At 47.2% G+C, this 10,376-nt stretch overlaps 1 pseudogene; it reads left to right on the top strand.

Annotated features, from left to right (window-relative positions):
- The first annotated feature begins 8,785 nt into the window (after positions 1–8,785).
- LOC102477927 (eukaryotic initiation factor 4A-I pseudogene) lies at positions 8,786–10,265 on the top strand (annotated as a pseudogene).
- The last annotated feature ends 111 nt before the right edge of the window (positions 10,266–10,376 follow it).

Here is a 10,376-nt window from a genome sequence, read left to right as displayed (position 1 = left end):
GTCTTTAGAATGCATGAACTGAACATGACCAGGGATGATCAGGGATGGATACACCTCACCATGGAAGTAGATGCTACATGCTTCCCATCTTCATTCTCTCAGAAGGGCTAAAGGGTATTTTGAACTGTTAAATTTGCATACTTCTATGACAACCTGCCGAATCTCTCTCTTGCCTTAACCAAAGTGTTAAGCATAACTGTCACAACTATGTTTCCTAATAAAATATAAATACGATAAAACAAAACTGAAACTCTGCAAGTCAAAGGGTCTGCATGCTGAAACTGTTTTACACACAAACAAGTTTAAGTACAAATTCACTGGTTATTTGATAGGCGGTTGTCTAAACTAGTTTCATATTGCATTGATATATTTAGTATTATTCATTATATAAAGTAGGTAACAGAATAAAAGTTCAAAATGTTACAAGTAGCTGAGTCTTTCTTTGGAATGAATTTAAAGAACTCAAGAACTTTGAAAAGTCTATAAATCACCAAAGCACTGATTTTTACCAGGTCTTCACTTTTAAACATCTCTTTCCAATTTTGTTCTTGTTCTTACTTGAGGTCTATTTATTTATGCACAGTAATGAGGTCTTCCAAAACTACACAGTGGGTATGTTTTCTTTTTCTCTCTCTTCCTAATGAACTAATGTTACATATAATTTTACCTATCTCAAGGTAAAATGTACCGATAACTGATGCTGCAGATCTTTTCCAATTATAAACTCTTATCTCCCAACAATCCTCTACTATTAATAAATTACAAATTCTTTTTCAATGGCTAGGTTAAGACTGTCTTTGTTTTTTAAGAACCCATACTCATTGGGACCAGCAGAGAGCGTAATGGCTACATCTCTGGACTCCCATGTAGTCAGTCGCCATTCGAGTCCCGGACTTGGTGGCTTAAACTCACACCAGGCACATGTGCATGCACGCCCAAGATCTCGAGAGGAGAATGAAAGACAAGGGATAGTGGCACAGCCAACCCCCTTGGGGGGTGATTTCTCATTTCTGTCTCTCTGTCTCTCTGACGAGTGCAAGCACCCTATAGCAAAAACCTCTCCAAAAAAATCCATACTCATTAATTTATGAGACTTTATCTGATTTTTAACTACTTTGCTTTTCTTTAGAACTGCATTTCACAGTAAAGAACATCACTGACATTTTTAACATATAATATCTCCCAAGAGTCAGAAGAGTGAAATGCAATAGTGTACAACAGATTATGCTGAAGGTGACATGTTTACAGCCCCAATTTGTTTACTACACACTGTATGTATACCTCTAAAAACCACACTGTACAAGGATATATAATGATTATATGTAAGTCAGAAATTACAATAAAAAATAATTCATGCATAACTCAGGTCACAGTATTACAGAGTAACAGAAGTACAGACTGTGTGAAAACTAAGTACACACAATGTATCGGTCACAAGTTCTAGTCAACTCAAGCTCAGTGATTCATCTGTCTTTGAGCAACCAAAGCAAAATAAAACCACTAAAAAAAGTAAAGACTGGGCCAGCCAGTGATTGGCGGTTAGGGTAAAATTATATGTAACATTAGCCCCCCACAGGACTAACTATGCTGCCTGAGTACTGGACCAGGTGGCCTGAGGAACATGCCAGGAACATGTGTGCATGCCCAGGATTCAGAGAGAAGAATGGACGAGAGGGGACTGCAGTGTAGCCATCTCCCCTTTGGAGTGACTTCTCACTTTCTCTCTCTCTCTCTGGCAAGCGCAAGCACCCTAATGGCAAACAAAAACAAGCGAACAAGAAAAAAAGGAAAGACTATTACGTTATCTTCCTTCAGGACAGAGAAAACATTCCAAGTAAGAAAAGAAGAGTGGAATCCCATAAGGCAAACTGAGAAAGTAGGCTACTGAAAAATGTAGTAGTCTACCTGGTAAAGCACAATAAAATACCACAATAAAAACCACAAACCGAAGGGGAAGACTTACAAGATATGCCAGAGTTGAGAAATATTTACAAATAAATGTCCCTAACTTTAAAAATGGGGGTTGGGGGGTCAGCAGCTGGTGTAATGGCTATGTCGCTGGACTCCCATGTAGTTGACCACCGTTCGAGTCCCGGACCCGGTGGCTTAAACTCACACCGGGCGTGTGTGCGTGCGTGCCCAAGATCCTGAGAGAATGAAGGAGAAGGGATTGCGGTGTGGCCATTCCCCCTGGGGGGTGATTTCTCCCTTTCTGTCTCTCTGTCTCTGTCTTTCTGGTAAGCGCACGTGCCCTGTAGCAAAAAGAAAAAAAACTCTCAAAAAAAAAAGAATATAAAACTGGGGGTGGGAAGGATGAGGACACAATAGGCACTTGCCAGAAGTATTACAAAACCATTAGAAATCATGAATTATGTTCAACCTCAGTGTCAATTTAAAATATAAAAATTAGAAAGAAAATCTTTAACCTCTAAGATGAATAATAATTTTAAAAACCAAATTCTTTAAAAAGGTATGGAAAAATATGTCTTGCATTTTGACTTATTAATTTAATAATACTCTGCCCCTCTCCTATCTGAGGACACAAAAGTAACAACTCTCCACCTTCACGCAGAACTCTGGCATCTCCACTGCAGTCTTGTCCGCTCCCCAGCTCTCACCACCATCATGGGCATCTCCCAAGTCCTGGAACCCCAACAGTAACGACGGTGACTCCTTTGACTGAAGACCTGGTCACCCAGCTGTCCAACCCCGATGCCTTACTCCTCTGACCTGATCTCATTTCAGTTTGCTCATTCTTCTCCTACCACTGCATTCGATGTCACTAGAACTCTAGCCCAGATCAGCAAACTTCTTTCTGTAAAAGGCCAGACAGTAAATATTTTGGGATCCGCAGCCAAACTTTGTGTCACTACTACTGAACCACGCAGTGCTGAGTAACAGAGACCACAAACGATGTGTGAGTGCAAGAGTATGGCTGTATTCCAGTACAATTCTATTTCTCGAAACTGAGGCTAGAGTTTTGCATTATTTATATCATAAAACGCTCTTGACTTTTTCCCAACCATTTGAAAATGGAAAGTCTCTTCCTAGTTCACAGACTACACAGGAACAGGCAGCAGGCTGGGCTGGGCTCAGGACCTATAACCGCCGACCCCATGGACGCCGCCCTTCCTGTGAGCAGCGCTCCTGCTGCGGACTCTCCCTCCCTTCCAACCCCTCATCTGCTCTGCTCACTCTTCTGCAAACCCCGAGCATCTCTGTGTGCGGTGTTCTGTGAAGTTAAGCGCTCCTGGGGAAGGAAAGTCACTGCCACTGCCGGGAACGGCGTCACTGCAGACTCCTGCTCACGCCCCCCTGCGTGCTCAGCGCCGCCGTGCAGCAGAGCCGTGCCGTGCCCTCGGGCTCCCACCGTCAGAGCACATCAGCGGCCTGTGCGGGAGGGTCCCCCTCGTGCACCTAACGGTCCTGCTTCACCACAGGAAAGCAGGTCATGAGGCGAAAGATCCCAGCTTTCCCAGACTGCCACCCTCACGCTACCACTCTAGAGCACAGAAGCACGCCGGCTTCACAGAGATAAAGCGGCACCTGCGGAGAACCGAGAGCGCAGTGAGCGCCACCTTCGGCTATAACCTGGGACCTCTGCCACCTCACTCCTCTCCGTGAGCTGCCTTCTCTGCCAAGGACCTCACAACGGTCTGGTATCCCCCAGCAAAACGCCTGCCAGCGCACCACACCCACTCGCGAAGAGCTCAGCTGGGCCACCTCCAAGCCGCACTTCCAGCTCCTGGCCGACCTGAGCCCCAGGTGCCCTCCAGAAGCACCTCCTCCGCCTCCGCCCTTTGCGCACGCGCAACATCTCGGCTGGGGACTCCCTGCTCACGGAGACGCCAGGTAAGGGCCACATCTCGGCTGGGGACTCCCAGCTCACGGAGACGCCAGGTAAGGGCCGGGGCGCCTAAGTCTTCGCTAAGCCCCCGCGCACCCCGATGGGCCTGCCCCAGGCTGCTCGGGCGGCCAGAACAAACACCACGGACTGGGTTCCTTCAGCATAACGTTTCCTCCGTTCTGGAGGCTAGAAGCCGGGTGGAGGTGCCAGCACGCCGCTTTCTTTCTGTTCCCACAGAGCTCTTTCTAGTACGGGGCGAGAGCGGGAGCAACTCTGTGCTGTCTCCTTTTGTAAGGACACTGATCCAGCTGGGTCTGGGCCCCACCTCTTATGACCTCACTTAACTTTACCTACTGTCTCCAAATACAGCCATTCCAGGGCCAGAAATTCAACAAAAGAATCTGCCGTGGTTTTCTAGTCTACTGCTGCTCTTAACAGACAACACCTGAGCCTGAGTGATTTATCAAAATAGCGGTTTGTTCAACTCTGTTCTGGAGGCCCAAGGTCCGGAGTCCACATGTAGTTGGGGTCTCGGCTGCATCGCCGCACGGTGGGGGCCAGGAGTACACGGATCTGTACCCACGCGTCTCTGTACCCACGCGTCTCTGTTCTGGCCTCATCACTGACTTTACAAACACACCCGGAGGCCATCATTGCCTCCCCCATGACCTTAAGCCGAACAGCCAAACAGGATACACCTGTGACACAGACAGCAGCTCCCATCAGACTGCGCAGCATTTAACCCGGACGTTTCCACAGCTGAGTTACTGATACTGTGTGCAAACTGAAAGCAAAGCGGAGTGCAGCAGCCCTCCCTATCCACGGTAGAAGAGGTGCTACCTCAGGACCCTCAGGCTAGCCAACGGGGAGACTTACCAAGAGCAAAACGCAGACAGATCAACACAACCACACGCACAGAAAATTCAACATTTTCTTCCGAATTATGAACACAATGTTGAACTACAATGCATTTCACAGATAAGTATTTCCATTTTAAATAGTTTTACACATACTGTAACAGTGAGGTACACGAAAGTGGATAAAATGCTCAAGAGAGGGACGGCAGGCGGCACTGAAGCTCCCACACGGCCAACGGCAGTTAAGAGTCCTAGACTTGGTGACTTAAAAATCATGCCGGGCACATGTGTGTACAAGCCCAAAATCCTAGGAGGGGAAGTGACTGCGGTGTGGCCACTTTCCTTCTGTCTCACTCCAGTGAATACACGCGCCCTATGGCAAAAACAACTGTAAAGAAAAAAAAAAGTCCAAGAGATTTTAAAAATGTGTTCAAGGGGCCAGCAGGTGGTGTGGTGGTTAAGGGCACTGGACTCTCACATGGTTGACCACGGTTCGAGTCCTGGACCTGGTGGCTTGCTTTCTCGCTCTCCCTCCTTCCCTCTCTCTCTCTCTGTCCTTATCTGGTCAAATTAAAATAATAAATAAATAAAGTTTAAAAAAAATGTGTTCAAAAAGTCAACCTAAAACCGTAAGTATATTTATGTACACTACCCTTCCTAAGCACTGCCCTGATCTACAGTCCTCACCAGCATGGGATCACAAGGGCTGCCTCTGGCCCATGAGTCCTCTGCAGTTCAGTTACTGTGGCAAAGCAATAAAACGAGCTTTAGTCGGAAACAGTCATACTGTATTTTTGACATTTGACACCACTTTCTGGACCTTAAGACATTATCCATATATTTTCCTGTGCATATAAACCAAATGTTTGTGACAAGCAGGTCAAGAAAAATTATGAAGAAACCCCCAAAATTAGCGAATGCATCCTGTCATTTACCAGACAGTATCACTTATTTGGGGTCACACCAAGGGAATTCATGGGCTGGACTCTCGGCTGAGTTTCTTTTCAACAAATCATAAAATAAAAAGTACAATAAGTGCTATTTTCTGAGATAAAATGCCTCCTTTTTGTCTGGTGTTTGTGAAATGACAACAGAACCCTTGTATTGTTAAAATAACCCAAAAACTGTAGAGTACCTCCTAAAGCTGTAGACAAAGCCACTCATCCGCGTCGGAGCAGCAAAAAGCAGCAGTGGGCACAAACGCGGGGTTCAAGACTCTTCCTTTTTTTATTCTTTTTTTAATATGAGATAAAAGAGGTAGCAGATAAAGCTATGCTCAGTGCCTGGACTTCCAGTTGGGGGCACTGCTCCGCAGCCTTCTCCCACACTGGGCTCTGGCAGCCATGACAGCCTGCACCTCCCCAAGCACCCTCCCTATGGTATTCCACACAAGGCAGCCCTTTCCCAGTTCCCCAAAGTAGGATTTCTAGCAAACTCAACTGCATCTCTGCCATCCAATATGCCACAGACACACACACACACTGATAAGGCCCGGACCTCAGCCCTAGGTGGGTCTCTTCCCTGGGTGCTCAACTGCAGCCCTCGAGGTTATTATATCTCATTTTTCCTATGTCTACCATTTCAGTTCTTAGTGATTCCTTACTTCTTACTAGCCAACTCCCTGTTTTGGTACACAATTTTTCACTTAAATATTCTCTGTTCAAATTCCTGGATGATTTTGCACTCCTGACTGGACTCAGACTCCTACAACCTTGAAAAACAAAAATAATTACACTGAGGCCACCTGGAATAAGGACAGAGGGAGGCAATAAACTGAACTGAGAATTTAACACACACAGATACTCAGCCAGCCCACACACCACAATCCATACTTTTTTCTCCTTTTTAATTTGGAAGAACTTTAAGTACATGTCACCAGGTTGTGTGTGTCAGGAGAGCTGTCCAGAGGAAGCTGGATCCAACGGTGCCTAAATGTACTGAGGGCAGCAGCTACCAAGCCTGCCGCCTTCACGCTCCCACCAGAAAAACCATCACATGGACAAACTTTCAGACAGGGTACTCTAGTGGCTTCACACTGAAAGTCAGCTTGAACAGTGTGTGCTAACTACAGGACCCCAGAGACAGGTATGATTTCTGGAGGAAAAAAAAAAAAAAAACCACTGAAAATCTCCTTAAATTTTTTTGCGAGTTTTTGTTTTTTTGGTTTTTGTTTGTTTGTTTTTGCTATAGGGCTTGTGCGCTCACGAGAAAGACAGAGAGAGAGAGAGAGACAGAAAACGAGAAATCACCCCCTGGGGGGGTGGCCACGCCGAAATCCCTTCTCCATTCTCCTCTCAGGATCTTAGGCACGCACGCACATGTGCCCGGCGTGAGTTTAAGACACCGGGTATGGGACTCAAACCGCGATCGACAACACAAAAGTCCAGCGACATAGCCATTACACCAATTGCTGGTCCCTCTTTTTAATTTTTTTTTCTAAGAGCAATTTTTGCTATAGGGTATGTGCACTTGCCAGAGAGACAGAGAGCAAGAGAGACAGAAAGTAAGAAATCACTCCCCGGGGGGATGGCCACACTGCCATCCCTTCTCCTCCATTCTCCTCTCAGGATCTTGGGCGGACAGGGACATGCACCTGGTGTGAGTCTGAAGCCACCAGGTCTAGAACTCAAACCACAGTCAGCTACATGGGAGTCCAGCAACATAACCATTACTCCATCCGCTGGTCCCAGAAAATCTTAAATTTCACAGGCAGCCTAAAAATAGAAATCCACAAAGGATTGTAAAGGGACAGGAAACATGGGAAGACCAACTTTTAAAACAAATGCCAGAAATAGACAACAGTAAAGGTTATTTTTTCTTGTTAGTAAAATTTCAAGGTGAAAGAAGGAAAAAAACATTGGAAAAGGCCATCCCAGAGTTGAAGGAACACAGAAGAAATCAAATATAACAGACATGAAAGCATTCAGTATATGTGTTCTATTACCTATTTAACAGAAAAACAATCTTGGAGTGAAAACCAGTGAGTGACTAAATAAGCCACACACACGCAGTGCACCACTGCACAGAGCAGAGCGGTAACTGCCAGACTGCCTTCTGTCTACAAGGGCGAATGTTTTATCTGACTGCACCGGGTGGGAAGGTACTCGTGAAGAATAAAAATACTTGCAAAGACAGCAATTTTTAGTAATGCGTGTTATCCAATGTTACTGTAATTTCTTCGTTTCCTTTACAGCTGGTGAGCCCAGGGTGAAAATGCACATTGTTGTGAAATTACAGTCAACACCACCGAGGGACAGTCTCTTTCCCCACCGAGAACAAAAGAATGTGTACAACTTCTTCAAAAGCAAGGCTCTTCCTCTCATCCTGGAAAGCCTCCTATTAGCAAAGACCCAAGGACCCCAGAGAAGCAATTTGAACAGCTGTGAACTCTGTCCCTTCCTCCTCCACAGGCAGCCTCAGATGCCCAGGCAAGAATGTGTTTCTTCTTCCTTCTGCTCTCCTTCCTCTGTATCATCAAGCATCACAAACTTTTCATTACAACTTTTTCTAGATTAATTTCATGGGGGAGGGAGGTTCCCACCTCTTCCAATTTCCCATGTCTGAAATTAAAGCCTTCCAAGTCGCCCCTTACCTTTCAAACCAATGACTCTGCTCAGTGACAGCCACTCCCCTTAGAGAGAGCCCTTTCCCATCACCATCCCCATCACCACTACCCCCCCACTTTACTATCATCTATCCTCAAAGGACTGCTCCATTACCCTAACAAACCTGAAGATAATCTTCCTACCTGTAGTTCTCCCCCTGTGCATCCAGAATACCACTGTGTTTACTTCTGTAATTAAAGGGAGAAGCTCCAGAAGCAGAAGGCGTAATGGTTATGTCACTGGGCTCACAGGAAGTCAACCACAGCTTGAGCCCCAGATCCTGCAACTTAAAACTCATGCCAGACACATGCGAGTGCATGCCCAAAGTCCCAAGAGGAGAATGGAGAGGGAACTGTGGAGTGGCCATCCCCAGTGATTAATCGCTGTCTCTCTGGTGAGCGCACATGCCACATAGCAAAAATCTCTCAAAAAAGAAGCTCCAGCAATCAAAAGTGCCGAGTCTCTAAGGATCGATCATGTCTGCGAGTCAGGATTCCTGAGCCAGAGACAATGGCCCCTATGGGATGGAGTCCAAAGGGTCATTGAGAGTAGCTGGAACGACACTGCTGACAGCTTGATGTCATGAACCTCAGAGCCCCTTCTCGGTGCCATCTACGCCTATGCAGTGAGCTGTCCTTCCTGAGTCAAGGGTTGTGCAGTGACTGCTCAAGTCCAGTCTGGGACTGGAAACGGCCGCATCTGCCCTATCGATTCTGCAGCAGATGGAACTAGATCTGAAGGCCACCAGGCTTCAGTCCTGGCACCCACTCGAGAACTGGCTCGACGGGTACGGGAGGTGGCCATGGCGCCAGGAGATTACACGGGTGCCTCCTGTCATGCCTGCGCTGAGGGCGCCAGCGTGCGTGCTCAGGTGCAAACGCTTAAATGGAAGCTCCCCACCCACACCACTGTGGTACTCCTGGCTGTGTGTCTGATATGCTCAACCGGAAATACCTGTCTCCCAAAGATATCAAGATGTTTGTACTGGACGAAGCTGACAAGGTACTAAGCCGTGGATTCAAGGACCAGATCTGTGAATCTGGATTCAAGGACCAAAAGCTCAATGGCAACACCCTGGTGGCTTTTCTGTCCGCGACAATGCCTTCCGATGGGCCTGAGGTGACCAAGAGGTTCAGGAGGGACCGTACTCAGATTCTTGTCAAGAAGGAAGAGCTGACCCTGGAGGGTCAGCCAGTTCTACATCAGTGTGGCACGAGAGGAGGGGAAGCTGGACACACGGTGTGACCAGCACCCAGGCAGGCATCTTCGTCAGCACCCGAAGGGAGGAGGGCTGGCTGGCCCACTAAGATGCACGCCCGAGACTTCTCTGTCTCTGCCATGCACAGAGATACGGACCAAAAGGAATGAGACGTAACCATGAGGAAGCTCCTCTATGGCTCCAGCAGAGCACGATCACCACGAGCTGCAGGCCAGAGGCATCGTGAACAGCAAGTCTCTTTAGTCTCCAACTATGACCATCCCACCAACAGGGAAAACTGCCCACAGAATCAGCCATGCTGGACGACTTGGCTGTAAGGCTGTGGCTGTAATACGGTAACAGAAGCAGACAGGAGGACTCTTCACGACATCGAGACCTTCTACAACACCTCCATGGAGGAGCTGCCCCAGACGTTGCTGAGCTCGTCTGAGAGGGGTTGTCCTGCCTCACCCGAGCCAGGGTTCAGTCCCGGGGAGCACTCAGGGAGCAAAAGATGGGGGAGGGAAGGAAGCCAAGGGATGAACATTTTGTCATTTTCTTTTTTCTTTCCTTTGAATAAATGTCATTTTTTGAGGCAAAAGAAGGAAACATGAACATTTTGGACACCCCTTTCTTTGGAGTAGGCTCTTGTCCCAGGCACCGTCTCCTCTCCCAAAAAACACTCATCCATTTCCCTAACCTAGTCACCTCGAGACCCAGAAGCTCCCCGACCCCAGCTGAACTCCTCTAAAGAGGCTTCCAAGAGCTATAAGATGTCACTCAGCCTCATTTGCTGGGCCAAATCAGAAGGGAGAACCCAAGTGAGCTTGTGCCCAGGCGGGGGGGGGGAGCAGGGTAGACAAACGGTA

This window comes from Tupaia chinensis, unplaced genomic scaffold, assembly GCF_000334495.1.
Source record: "Tupaia chinensis unplaced genomic scaffold, TupChi_1.0 Scaffold000031_1, whole genome shotgun sequence".
Lineage (NCBI taxonomy): Eukaryota > Metazoa > Chordata > Mammalia > Scandentia > Tupaiidae > Tupaia > Tupaia belangeri.
This window is presented reverse-complemented; position numbering and strand designations above follow the sequence as displayed.